Source organism: Glycine max, chromosome 8, assembly GCF_000004515.6.
Source record: "Glycine max cultivar Williams 82 chromosome 8, Glycine_max_v4.0, whole genome shotgun sequence".
Taxonomy (NCBI): Eukaryota; Viridiplantae; Streptophyta; class Magnoliopsida; order Fabales; family Fabaceae; genus Glycine; species Glycine max.
Window position 1 is genome coordinate 40,427,522 of NC_038244.2, and position 15,590 is coordinate 40,443,111.

At 30.4% G+C, this 15,590-nt stretch overlaps 2 pseudogenes; both read right to left on the bottom strand.

The window, feature by feature from the left end:
* Positions 1-1,139: 1,139 nt before the first annotated feature.
* Positions 1,140-2,522, bottom strand: LOC100785542 (disease resistance protein RPV1-like; annotated as a pseudogene).
* A 2,911-nt stretch (positions 2,523-5,433) lies between these two features.
* Positions 5,434-14,635, bottom strand: LOC100792241 (disease resistance protein RPV1-like; annotated as a pseudogene).
* Positions 14,636-15,590: the final 955 nt, after the last annotated feature.

Genomic DNA, 15,590 nt, shown 5'->3' on the forward strand with positions numbered 1-15,590 from the left:
GGGTATTTGTCTTGAAAATTGTCCTTGAACATTTTTCACATTTTGATCTATGTCTACTTCATTCTACATGCATATATATATATTTTTAACTTCCACTATCATTTCTTCAATTATTTTAGGAGATTAACCATGACTCCATATGCATTTAACTTTGGAAACACTATTTGTAATTGCCTTCCATGTTCAAATCTCCTCTCTAACTTGGTCTTCTCTAAAGTAGGTCTAATTTTGGATCACTTGTCAATCCAATTATGTTTTGCTAGTCGTTAGAAACAATCTAAAATGACTATTTTAGTCGTCTAGACCAAGCTAGCCAAAATTTTGGTGACTTTTTTTGACTTAATTATTGTTTTAGTCCTTGAATTTAGGGTGCATGTTTTTTTAATTTCTGAAATTCAAAAATATTTTTTTAGTCCTTGAATTAATTAGGGTGTGTGTTTCTTTTAGTCCTTAAATTTTGACATTATTTTTTAGTTCCTAATATAATAAATTGACACTTTATGTCAATTTTTAGCATTTTGACAGTTTTTTTTAACATTTTATGATAGTTTTAAAATGCAAATTCAAAATGAACCAACATTATGACTTAATTTGGAAAATGAATCCATTTTCTTGCCAAACTAATTTCAACAAATTTTAAAATAAGTATAAAAATTGGTCTTTGGTTTCAAAATTAATTTTAAACAATTTAATTATTGTTTTAGTCTTTGAATTTGGGATGTATGCTTTTTTTAGTCCCTAAAATTTAAATTATTCTTTTTTGTTCTTGAATTTTGACAAATTGTTGTCTTTTAGACTCTAGTATAATAAATTGATACCTTGTGATAATTTTAGTTTTCATAAATTAGTTTTTATTTTTTTTACCGCTTGAATTTGTATTTTATATTAGCAGTGATGATGGTTCTTTTCGGACATTGTTTATGGACATGGTTTGCACATCTGTTTTCATGATTATTAGTGATGCAGATATTGTAAACTGATTTTGCAGCTCTATACGTTTCATATATGTACCATATTGAAGATCTCCTTGTGTGGTATTTTGTTGACATCATCGGATCTGAAGATTTATTTAAGGGGGTTTGAAGGAAATATAAAACAGCTAGCATGCTATTCATATTTGTTTCCTTGCGTTATTATTATTATTTTTTTTTAATGTAAGTTTGACAAGATTTTATTTTGCTGGGGGTGCTGTTTGCTAACAGCACCATTTCATGTACTGTTCAATTGGAATGGTCACCTGTCGTGGACATTCCACCCTGAGTGGCTAGATCATTTTTATAAATTAACAAAACACTAATATGGATCTGTTTTAAAATAATTTACAGTCATAAGTTAGTTTTGATTATAAATTAGTCAAAATTACTATTTTGACTAATAAATTTAAGAACAACATAACATATGTCATATCTTTTGACAGGTATTATATTTTTCTTAGATTTATTGGTCAAACAAGTAATTTTAAGCAGATAATGATCAAAATTGATCGATGTAGATAATTTTTTTTAGGTAAAGTTCATGCCGGTAGATTGTTTTAAAACAGATTCATATTAGTATTTTATTTATAAAAATGACTCAAAATATTAATTAAGTGGAAATTCCAATTCATGAAATGAATTGTTTTGCCTTTTCAAAAGAAAATTATAATTAAGAATTATTACAAAAGTTAATAATTTTTTCATTCTTCCAAATTAAAAAGTATATATTTTTTTAGTTCCTCGGATTCATGAAATATTTTTCTTAATCTCTACTGTGATTAAAAAAAAATCGTCCCAATTATGCATTCAATCAGTAAGAAATCAGTTAGGAGATAGACTTAAAAAAATCATTTCTTTAATATGAAGGATTAAAAAAATATAATTTTAATTTAGGAACTTAAAAGGATAAACTCCAAATTTAACTGACAAAAAACCTATTTAAACCTAATTAATTCGAAAACTACCTGTTGACCAAGCAATCCAATCCAGAGAGGTTGGCTACTTCTCTCAAACTGTCTCTCCAAAGTTCCACCTTCTGCACGTTGTCTTTAAGACGTTGCTCATGTTTCACAAAAGCATCTGCATAACTTCCGGTCTGGTTCCGCACATCTGACGGATCTACATGATAAAAAATTGGTATCACGATTTGACCCTTTGTTCTTCTGCATTCCATAATTTTCACGAGCTCTTCCAAGCACCACTTCGAAGTGGCATATGTAGTTTCTGGACAAGACGATCACCGAAACCTTGGACTCCACGATAGGCCTTAGGAGCGTTGGTGATATTTCATCCCCTCTCCCAAGCTTGTAGTCAACGTAGGTTCTGATTTTGAGCCTTCCCAGAGCGGCAAGAAGATGAGCAGTGAAACTATGGCGAGTGTCCTCGCCTCTAAAGCTTATGAACACGTCGTCGGTTTCTTGAGGAATGAATGAAAAAGATGATGATGACGCCATCCGGATTTTGGAGGCTAGCTAGCTAGCTTTCTTGTTAGGAGAAGAATGAGAAGATTTATAGAAGGGGCAAACTCTTGATGTGGGCTTGCAAATATATATATGATCTTTTTTTCTCTATATAATAGGGAGGAGTGTAAGTTATTCAATTTGAGTTGAGTTTGGTTGAATCCATGATCCAATCAAATTAAATTTGAACGGTTGATTTGGATAGATTTTCTAAAAAAAAATGAAATCCAATTTAAATCATTTAATTTTGTCTATTTTTTTAAACACAATATTTTTTATTAAATAAATTAGATTAAACTATTTCTTATTAGATTTTTATTAAAAAGAAAATTTTGTAACACCTCACTCCATTTCACTAATTCCTATCTATTTATCCATGAGAATAAAAAATTAAATATATCATATTCGAGATAAAGAGTTTCAACAAAAAAGATGGCGATATATTTTAAATATTTTTTTCTATCGAAACTAATGGGATATTATGAGACATATTTTTTGTAAATAGATTTAAAATATTTTTAAAATTTATTTGAAGTGACTTTAATCAATAAAACACTTATCACTTTGATCCTGAAGGTTAAAGATGTATTGATGCTTACTCAATTCAAATCAATAATTAATAATATTTGATTTTTAAAAAAATTGAAATATATATATATATATATATATATATATATATATATATATATATATATATATATATATATATTAATAATAAAAATAATTTAATATGAATTAATGGGTCAACGGGTTAGTGGGTTCAAATATTAAAACTCATAATCCAATCCAAAACTCAACAGATTTGATTGGTTCGGCCAGGTTTGATTCAAACACAAAAATTATTCAATTCAAACTCTTCGAGTCAGTTTGAATCAATTTAATTTTGCAGGTGACCTACACTAGCTTACTCCCCTATTATATAGGATTGTGTAGTGTCATTGCATGTCCTAACTTCATGCTCATATTAAATATAAGAAGAAAAAAAATATGACACATTATTAAAAAAATTAGTTAACCACGTTTAATTACATCAAATTTTAATTAATTTTTTTTCTAACTTACCCTTCATTGGAAGCTGGTATGAAAAATTAAAAAGAGTCATTGAAACTAACCTATGAATTAAATGAAGGATATTTTTAAAGATAATAACATTAAAATAAAATAAAGTTATTTGAAATTATGTTATATTTGAAACCAATATTTAAGACGAGAGGGTACTTCATAGTTTAAATGTTTAAGGAAAATCTATAATTTTTTTTTCACCGGAAAAAAATAAAAAATCTAATTAAAGGATTGACTTGAAACTTTTTTTTTCAGAGGACTTCAATGGAACTTAGTGCAAGGCGGAAACTCTATCAAGGTTGTTAGACTATGCCTTTCCAACGAGATTTGACAAACTTTTTTTTAAGAAGTCAACAGAATATTAATAGTAGGAATATAAGTGAAAGTCTAACTCATAAACATATAGAGAATCAATAAATTTGCTAACAAATTAGTTGCTTAATAGTATACTTTAATGGATTGACAAGTCAATGAAAGATTAACAAATAAGAATGATCCCTCCAACAAAAAAAAAGAGAATGGTTCAATTTAGCATAAACAATGAGCACGTACAGGTCGACCCATCTACATATTTAATCCAATAACCTAGCAAGATCAGAGGACTCCTCGCTAAAAACGATTAATTTCATTTCATAACAATCAAAGTAATAGAATTAAGGCATGCCAAAAGCATTTGTCTTTGATCAAAACTGTTCTGACTTATTTCGAACATCCAATCCTCAATATATAATGTACATTATATATGTAGATAATGCTTCTGGACGACAGACTAACATTAACATAGGCCTATATGGAAAAACCACAATTGACATGATAAAACATAAATTTTCAAGATCCGACCATTTTCTTTGTTGCATGAGCTTCAATTTGCTTTACCTGTTACAATTTAGTGTAATACTACACAAGTTATAGCCTAAATATAACTTGTTTCTTATAATAAGAAATGGATATAGTACTTTGCTTTAAAATTGTTAAAAGTTTTTCCCATGACTTTGTTGCAGGATATGCCATTTTAATGAATTCATGAACTTCAGGACAACAATTTAGTTTTTTTTTATTGATTTAAATACATTTTGTAAGACTAGGCTATATGTCATTAATTTTGGGTCAATCGTAGTTATCAAATATGAATGCTATTTGTTAGGAGTGGATGAGGAAGAACAATTATAAGATTTTCCATGTTTTGGAAGGTATTTTGTCTCTTACATTTCCATTTGTAGAGATCATCATATTTGAAAAGTGTAGCATGGACTGGAGTTGACAATGTTCCGTCGAAAGTGTAGCCTGAACAGTGCTTTTAATTTGCTTCTTTGTGAATCCAGGGGTACGTGGGTGCTTTTAATGGTTCTACGAAAGATTTTTTTTTTTTCTTATGGTCAGTTAGTTAGAGTATAAATATGAGGTGAAGTCTCATATTAAATGAAAAAATTAAGCATTATATAATTAAAAAAAATACTCATAAACCTGAGTCTTAAATTTTTAAGTTAAAATGTGATGTTAAATTTATTATATGATTATTGATGATTCATTAGTATTAATTTATTTTTAGGTCTTTCAAGTTAGATCTTAAAATTTTTTCTCGGTACCTATGATTAAAAACATTATTGGTAATAAATCATGATTAACACATTACTCAAAATCCATTCTAACTTAAATCTGCATCTATATACCGTGAAACCCCATCTTACGGTTGGATTGCTCCCTCTGAATCTGCATAAGATGCTTCCTAGCCACCAAATCCTTCATGTCTTTTGTAATAAAAGTTCTCATCCGCTTGGCCTGTTTAAGCTGCAATACACGCTCGTACGTGACAATTAGGTCACTCCAAACGCTTGATCATCCGTGCGCATGCATGGCTTCATGAAATATGGGTGCAGTGTGGTGATGAAGTCTTCCGTGTCCCTCATATCTCCCGTCCTCAATGACTTTTCTAGTTTTTATTGAGTCATTTGCTTGTGCGTTGCCATCCGTATTTCTAGGCCCTCACTTGTAATAGAATCCAACTTTTGCAATATGTCCATTGCAATTTTCTCTACTAGTTCTGACTCCACCCTGTGTGTTCATTTTTACATGACGTAAGAAGAAAAACATGTCACATCACATAAGGATCAAGAAATTATCGGGATATATATATCACATAATTGTAATGTCTAACAGGACAAAATTGAGGAGATATGGGACGGCATAATAAAAGGAATATATCTCTTATCTTGAAAGACCTGAGTTACCTCTCGTATCTAGTTTTTCACATTTGGTGTATGAAAAAAATTACTGACTTTTACCGGATGAACATATACGCTATTACAAAAGTGACATACAATGACTATGTAAAAGATATTTAAAGTCGATTCAATATCATTTTTAAGACGATGATTTCATAAAAAATTATCTTAAAAAAATATATTATTTTAAGATAATTTTTAATTATTTTAAAAGATTATTCTTTTAAAAATTGCCTTAAAAAACTATCTTATAAGACAGTTTAAAAAAAAAATGTGACACAACTAAGGATGTAAATACTGCATTCGTGTTTCTTGTTTTTAGATGAATATTCTTGGAGCATATATATAGTGTATCAGAAGGTTATCATGAGATGGTGATGCTTATTTATTTGGTGGGTCAATTACCGAATTTTTATTGGTTTTTATTGTATATTTTTATTCGGTGCAACTCTGTGTTTGATAGGATTTGTAATTTTCAATCATTGCTTTTGGCACCAGATTGGCGAAATATTATCTAATGGAGGAGGGGATGTGCCTATTGACTGTTATCATTTGTTTATGGTTTTTAATTATATATATATATATATATATATAACCTCATGTTATTTCTGGCTCACAATCTTTTAATAATATTTGATTAATTTGCTTTTTAAAAAAATTGAAGATTAAGATGATGTGATAGATACTAGATACTAAGAAAGAGGGAAAAGATGAATGGTTTTTCGCCCAATAACGGTGAAACATATTTCTCTACCCCCTAACTTGGAGAGCTTTCTCGTGGAAGACTCAATGGTATGTTTGGGAATGCAAGAGTGCAATTCGGATTATTTTTGTTTTTGTTCTAGTGCAGTGGGGAGGAGAAAGGTTAGGGAGCTATTGGTTAAAATATGTAATTAGAAAAAATAATTAGAAAAATATATAATTAGTCAAAGATTTATGTATAAAAAAAAACTTAAAAACTGGGTCTAATACAACTGTTTATAATTTTATTGTGTCACCAAGTGGAATTATTTAAATCCATTTTTATTTGGATCCGTTAGACCACCCCTTCTTCCTATTCTATTTAAACTTGCCTATGAAATGAGTAAATGTGTGCAGGCTAAAATTGTTGTACAAAATTAACTTAATTACCTGCTAGGCGTGCATTCCCACCCAGAGTGATTAATTAGCTGCATCAGTCAAAGCCTTTCTCCACCTTTGCACCTTCTCCATGTTACCTTGAAAACGTTGCTCGTGTTCAGCAAATGCTTCTCCATAACTTCCTATCTGATTTCGTACTATAGATGGCTCTATATGATAGAAAACAGGCACAACAATTTGCTTACGTCTTTCTTTACATTCGAGTATTTTGACAACTTCATCCAAGCACCACTTTGAAGTGGCAAATTTTTTGGAGAAAATGATCACGGAAAGATTTGGCTTCCTCGATTGCCCTAAGAAGAGTGTTGGATATTTCGTCCCCTCTCTTAGAATATGTTTGGATGGAGAATTAAATTCTGAAAATTTTAAATGCTTCAATTAAAATTCTTTCATTTTCAAAATTCTGTGTTTGGATAAAGAAAATAAATTTATTCATTTTCAAAATTCTGTGTTTGGATAAAGAAATTGAATTTCTTCATTTTTAAAATTTCTTATTTTGATAAAATAATCAAATGCATTCTTTTTTAAAATTTTATATTTGAATAAAATAATTTTTTAATAAAAGAATTATTTTTTCATTAATAAATTCTATGTACTATTTGCTGAGTGTGGTATTCCAATAAATATGTACTATTTTAATCTATTTCAATTAAAATATATTATTTTAACTATTTAAATCATTATTCCATTTATGACCCACTACAAAACTCACAACATAAAAAATATTTAGTACCATTTCACCTTGGAATATTATTTAGAAGTCTATAGATAAAATTTGTTTTCTGTAGAAGTCATTGGCCAATAATGCAATAACACCAAAAAAACTTGGATTCAAGCAAAATCTAGTCACAAAATAAGTCCAACTTCCAAAATAATTCCAAATTTTCTAATTGCATTTGCTTTAACACAAGAATTCCTTCACATCTTTTCTACAGCAGAAAACATAATGTTAAGTGCTATTGAACAAATCATATTTGTTAAAACATAATTTGCTATATAAAATGAGAGATATAAATGTAAAACATAATTATACAACATCAACATACTTGTCATGATATCAAATGTACCTGTAATTTGGCATCAAGGCATAAAAGACGAGATGTAATCCTCCTTCTCATCCAATGGAAGAGCTTTTATAATCGCAAACTTAATCAGATTTTCTGTCAACCAATCGATTGCTCTATGTCGAAGTGCACCATTAAAATTAGGTATATTATCTAGCTCACTCACCACTTCATGTACCACTTCTTGAGCTTCTTTTATCTCCATCTTTTTTTTGTTCTCCATCTTCTTCTTAGTCACTTCAACAAATTCTTTCAATGACTCGACTACTTCTTTCATTGAGGAAATCATCCCTTCTTTCTCTCCACTCTTACTTGGGCGAATGTTTTTTCTTGTGACAGCACTTGATCCTTCTAAGTCAAAACTCACACTATGAATTGTTTCCTCTTCATTTGTTTCTTTGCTCATGATATCATCTGCATCTAATGCATTTTTTGCTCCGAGTCCAGTAGCTCTATCCTTTACATATAGGTAAGCAATATCATCCTAATTAGGAATGACCTTGAATTGAAATCGTTTGGCCTCTTCATGTGACTTGAAAAAAAAAATTGAAACACGTTAATAACAACACAAATAATAACTACAATTGAATAAAATTAAAAAAATGATTGACTACCTTTACATATTCATTCCATGCAATTTCATTTTCAATAGTAATCATGTACTTTGTGCTATCTCAGCCAAATCCACTTTGACTAAGAATGTCACTCACAATTTCATACCATGTTCTCCAAAGCTTAAAACAGTTCTTAACATTATCTGCCATGAGGTGAACTCCAAAATGCTTCGACAAACTTTGAGCTGCAGTACTGTATGCTATTGCTTTCCAATTTCCATCACCTTTATTGCCCAAATTTCTTTGATCTCTAAGCACATCAGCTAGCACATGCTCCATTTCCAAGTTCCATGCGAAGTAACTTCTTGTGTCCTCACTAGACATCTTTCTTTTTCCACTTGACTTGTTCTTCACATTGCATGATTCCATTTCTCTAGACAAAAAAAAAAAATAATCTCACATATATAATTACATATATATAAAGGTAAGACATGTCAAATTAGCATTCTTCGAAAGTATAAAATTAATTACACATAAAAAGAAAAAATAATCCAAAGTATTATGAAATACAAAAATCCAAAGTATCACACATACATGAGTATAGAGTCAATTACACATAAGAAACAAAATCCAAATCCACTAAAAACATCTCCTTAATCAAAGTTTCTTCTTATTTGATAGGTGACAAACATATTCTTTGCTAAAGTATCAAGGAATCTTGTCCATTCCTGAGCTGCTTGGATAGTAGTGACTTCATCTCCAATATTATTTGTGACTCTTTCCATTTGTTGATTGATTAACTCATTGTCAACAACAGATAAAAGTTCCAAGTCTTGGGCTTCCAAAATTGGATCACTTTGTTGTTCATCTCTAATGAAATTATGTAGCATGAAACAAGCATTAATAATTCGTATTTGTGTTTTTATATCAAAAAAAGAAGGAGTTCTTAATATACTTTATCTTTTCTTCAATACTCCAAATGACCTTTCAATAACATTCCTTGCACTTGCATGACGAAGATTAAATAACTCTTTGTAGTTTTGAGGGGTGTTTCCGATCCACTCATTAAGATGATATCTAGTTCCTCGATAAGGTGCTAAAAATCCAAGACCATTTGTATACCCCGCATCCACAAGAAAATATTTACCTACAGTGGATTTAAAAAAATATTATATATAAATAATATGCATATTTTTTTATATGTTAAATAAAGTTTCATCATTTCATGATATTACCATTTGAAATATGGAGACAATTTTGATGACGCAAAACATCTCACAATACTTGAGAATCTTCTGTTGACCCTTCCTACCCAGGCAACACATATACAACAACAACAACAACAACAACAACAACGCCTTATCCCACTAGGTGGGGTCGGCTACATGGATCAACTTCCGCCATAATGTTCTATCAAGTACCATACTTCTATCCAAATCATTAAGTTCGAGATCCTTTTTGATAACCTCTCTTATAGTCCTTTTGGGTCTTCCTCTGCCTCGAATAGTTTGTCTTCTCTCCATCTGGTCTACTCTCCTCACTACAGAGTCTGCCGGTCTTCTCTCTACATGCCCAAACCACCTAAGTCTATTTTCCACCATCTTCTCTACAATAGGCGCTACTCCAACCCTCTCTCTAATAGCTTCGTTTCTGATTTTATCCTGTCGAGTCTTACCACACATCCACCGCAACATCCTCATCTCCGCTACACCTACTTTATTCTCATGTTGGCTCTTGACCGCCCAACATTCTGTTCCGTACAAAATCGCCGGTCTTACCGCAGTCCGATAAAACTTTCCCTTTAGCTTGATCGGTACCTTTGCATCACATAACACCCTCGATGCTTTTCTCCATTTCATCCATCCTGCTTGAATGCGATGATTCACATCCCCTTCAATTTCCCCATCATCCTGTATTACAGACCCAAGATATTTAAACCGTGTGACTTGAGGGATAATATGGTCTCCTATTTTCACCTCTGAGTTAGAAACCTCCTTCTTTTGTTGAACTTACATTCCATATACTCCGATTTGCTAAAACATTAAATCAGGATCGCAAACTACTAAAACATTTGTAGAGATATCACTTTTTCTATGACGATATCTAGGCCTATCTTCTGCAGCAATTGTTACTGGAATATGTATCCCATCAAGTGCTCCAATTGAATTCTAAAAACATTTCAAAATAAAAAATAAGTTGTAATCATTTAAAGTACCTTATAATTACTAACAAATGACAAACTTACCTTAAACCATCTCTATTTGTTTTCCACTGAGCCCTCTAGATTATAGTCATGGAACTTCAAATATTTTTTGCTTACTTTCATTATAGCTCGCAAGACATTCTTGAATTGCCTACTTATTATTTCCATGGATCTACAATAACTAAAGTGCACAACTCTATACTTTAGGTTGTGAGCAAGGATATGCAAAAACATTGCCACAGTTGCAGCTATAGGAACATTTCTTGTTTTTACCAATTGCCCTTTCTCTTGTAAAATTCTACAAAGCTTGAAATAATGCCTTTTTATTGATCCTTAATTGTTCAATGCAATTAGTTTCTGTTCTCCTGTATAGACGATTGAGGAAACTATGTCTTTCTAATTCCAAATTTTGGGCAGGTTCCTTAACAAAGTACTTGTTATGATATCAAGTCAGTGCACCCAAAATCATAGTGGCAACACTAACAATAATGAAAAATGCTTGTTCAAGTTTTTCTTCCTCTTCTTCATCTCTTCTATGTTTTCTTGAAGCAACCAAAGCATCAACTATATTACTTTCCATTTCTTGACTATCCACACTATATAACTAAAAGAAAAGTAATATAATAACAAAGGACATCATTAACTTTAATAAATTGTTCACAAAAGCTCTCAGACAAAGAAAGAAAAAAAGAAAATAACAAATAGTATATATAATGCATAGAATTATGGGTAAAGTTTTCTTTCCCTTAACTATGAGGCACAACAAAATTATTTACAATTATATAGATTAAATATATAGTTCTATTTCTCACAATAATAAAAAATTCTCACTTATAAATGTTTAAATTTGTATTGAAATCCTAGTGCAGCAACAAGTTTATTAAAGGCAGATGGCTTACACAGCTCTAAATTAGTGTTAGTTGTGTATATAATTTATACACCTTACCTTGTGGCAGCATGTGTTAGGGGCCAAGAGGAGACGTTCATGCTCCCCCTAGGGATTTATTCCCCCCCCCCCCCCCCCCCCCCAACCAAATTTTTTTCCCTTTGGTATTGTTAGATATATGTTAAGATAAGGCTTCTTCCTGTTAGTTTTAACTGTATTTAGGCTACAGATTCTCACTATTTTCCTTAATCTTGACTCTACCAATGTATATAGATAGTTTTGTACTATATGGGGTAATAAAGAACCTAAATGACAGAGCTTGGAGGCCACACGCTCAACCAGTTAATCATATATACAGTTTTGGGGAACATTTCTTCAGCTTTTGACAAGCAAATACACTCTTTTAAGACCTTGTTTATGTACATGTTTCAGCTTTTGTTGTCCTAATCATCCATATCTGAAGGACTTCTTTTAACTGGTAAATCAGATTTAAAGAGTTTAGTATACACTTAGACCCTTTTTGGTAAGCCAAAAAAAAAATAGTAATTTAGTTGCCCCTGCATTGTTTTTGGTAAAGTTCTGCCCTGACATTAATCTTGCCATTACATAAAAAATGATTGCTGATTTTTCTGTTTCAATTTGAGGAGGTTACTAGTGTGATTTTATAGCTAGTTACTTTAAATGTAGTATTCATATCTGGCTTTTCAATCTAACATCTAGTCAAGTTTATTGCCTTAAAAGTTTTCTTCCACTATATCTTGATTTATTGTTTGTAATTCGAGCTCTAGCTTCAATATCTGACTTACAACCATTGTTCACCTCTACATGTAGGGTTATGGAATGTGTTTCTTTATAATTAGTATTTGTATGTCGTTATGTGCTTAATGAGCCATAACCAAGTAAACAAGTTCTCCCTGAATATATTTTGGCATTTAATGTTTAATTAAGCATGTACAAAAGTCTAAATTCTGGAATAAATTATTGGGTTCCAAAACTTTCAACCAATGACGTGTATGTTAAAAGATTTTCCCTACTTCCATAGACATTGCATAATCTTGATATATAATGCTTCACACCATTGTTAAGACTTGAGTATTATTCTTTTCTCCTATGTTATACATTCTCCTCTCTCAGAATAGAAGTTGAAGCATGCAACTTGAAGAAAAAAATTAAGAATACGAAGGCAGACAACCAAGATGGAATTTTTGTAAATTCACCTAAAGCAACTGCAACAATAGAGGTCAGCTTGCATTTCTTATATCATGCGGTACAATGGCGCAACTGCATGCCCATCCACTTGCACATAGAAACTCATATTGTTGTCATGTATATGGTGTAATATTTTATTGGTGGAACGTGAGGATATTTTATATTAACGTGTTTCTAGGTTGGTCTATTATAAGCTTTAAAGCTTTCCTGATAATATTTGTGTTTCACGAGAGACATAATTTTGCATCTTGAATTCTTTTGGACAAAGTCTTGTCGTGTGCTATATCTTGAGTATGGTTTTGGTCCTTAATAATTTGGATAGAAGTTTCTGTTTCTGTATGTGTGGTTTATATAAATGTGAATTTAGTTTTCCACCTTAACTTTTTCACTGTCTCATTAACATATTAATTTTTGTGCTTGCTTTCTTGTTAATGTTGTTATTCCTTCACTATGCAAGGAAATTTAGTGAAACATGTGTGTTCAAGCTTGTTCTGGATTTTTTGTCTAGTAAGGCAGTGGGTATAGTTGAACCTTCAGATCAAACAACTGAAGCAACTATGAGTCTATGGGTGTGTGGATGCATGTCTAAAAGGATGCTTTTGTCCTACTTTGATTTTAGTTTACAAATGTTATCAGACTGAAGAAAACAACTTTTAGACTGATGCTATCAAACTATGACACTACCAGACTGAAGCGGAAATAGCTATCAAACTGAGCAATGATCTGATTAGACTATGCAATCAAACTAAGAAAGCATAAAAGTAGTGAAGTATAAACCATAAAACATAAACGTATATGAAGAAGAAGAGAGGAACAAAACTACTTTGATGTATTTCAAGTTTATAATTCAGTTTTGCACACTATGAATTGATACAATAAGTTGTTTAAATAGGAAAGTTATGAAGCTCCTCATTGGGCAAAACATACAGCAAATTATGACAAAGCTAGACATCATTAGCCTGCAACTACAAGTTACTTTCTCTGAGCACAAGCAAGCTTTAAACATAGTTGCAAGCAACCACAAAATCTGCAGAAATATCTTAATTATAATAGTAAGAGAAAAATCAGCATCTGCAACTCGAGAAATTCAAAGAGATTTGTTTCTCTATTTTTCTTTGATGCATATTCACAAACATATGGTGCTCATAACTATCTCAACTCCAAACTCATCCAATTCCACACCCACCAACATATCAAAATCATTGAAACAAAATAAATGAAATAGAAAACGAAACATACATCAATAAAATCAAAAAAATGAAATCAAAATCAAACTAACATAAACTTGAGAAAAGAAAAAAATAGAGATGAACGAGCGAGAGAGAAACCTGTCTGTGAGAAGAAGAAAAGATTGTGATGAATAGAAAGAAAAACTTACTTGTGAGAGAGCGCTACATGTGGTGCGTGAGAGTGACTGAGAAGGAGAGAGAGAGCGATGGAGAGAGCTAGTATGTGAGAGGGAGAGAGAGCATGTGCGTGAGAGTGGCTAAGAGAGAGAGAGCGTGTGCGTGAAAGTGAGTGGGGAATTTTAATTCCTTTATTTTTTGTAAGAATTTAAAATTCTACCAAATTAGTATATTAAAATGCTTTAAAAAATAAATAATATTTTAATTACTTCTAAAATATCCTATCCAAACAGATTATTTCATAGGAAAACATTTTAATATTCCTATTGAAGTATTTTATCTATTTTAATTTCTCCATCCAAGTTGACGTTGTGATCTATGTAAGTTCTAATATCATACCTTTTTAAAGCAGCATTAAGATGGCCAGTGAAAGTGTTTCACGTGTCCTCACCTCTAAAGCTGAGAAACAATTCATGGTCCTTTTGAGAATCATTGGACGATGATGATGACGCCATTAATACAAGCTTTTGAGTACGATAATAATCTTCCTCAAATGGACTTGGGAGCTCAAAAACTTGTTGAGGATTTAGAACTCTGGAGTCCCTATGGTTTACTAATATAAATAGTATATCATATAGTTTGACAAAAATAAAAAGAGAGGAAGTTGGTTATGTGTATATATATATATATATATATATATATATATATATATATATATATATATATATATATATATATATATATATAATATCTATTCCCCTTAAAAAAACACCTCTATAAAAAACCCCCGCTTCTCTGTGTTGGGGGGGGCGCGGCCACTGCATAATATAAAAAATTAGAAAATTCAATTTATTTTAATATACATGTAATAGATTGCTAAAAATAAAGTAATAGAATAGAAAAAAAATTATTGTCAACACTACATTTGCATCAATCTTAGAATATGGTTCGTAGATTTTTTTTATTACAATAATATACTACGATAACTTTTGTACTTAATTAAAATAAAAAAGTATAAAAGAAATAAAATTATTAATATTTTTTAACTGGAAACATGTCTTTATATGTACTGACAGTATATTCTAATAAGAATATATATATATATATATATATATATATATATATATATATATATATATATATATATATATATATATATATATATATATATATATATATATATATATATATATATATATATATATATATATATATATATATATATATATATATATATATATATAGAATATATATATATTATAATATTTAAAATTTTTTTTTTTTTTTTTTATATTTTTTGTTTTAGTGTGTATCCATATGTGTAAACCTATTTTTTTTTTGCTCCTTTTGTTTTAAACCGGCAAAAGTGAGAGGAAAAAAAATTCTCATGTGTTGACGTGTGTGAGATATACAGTGGTAGAAATTGTAGATGTAGTATTATTTGCTGACATGTATAGATATATATAGGTA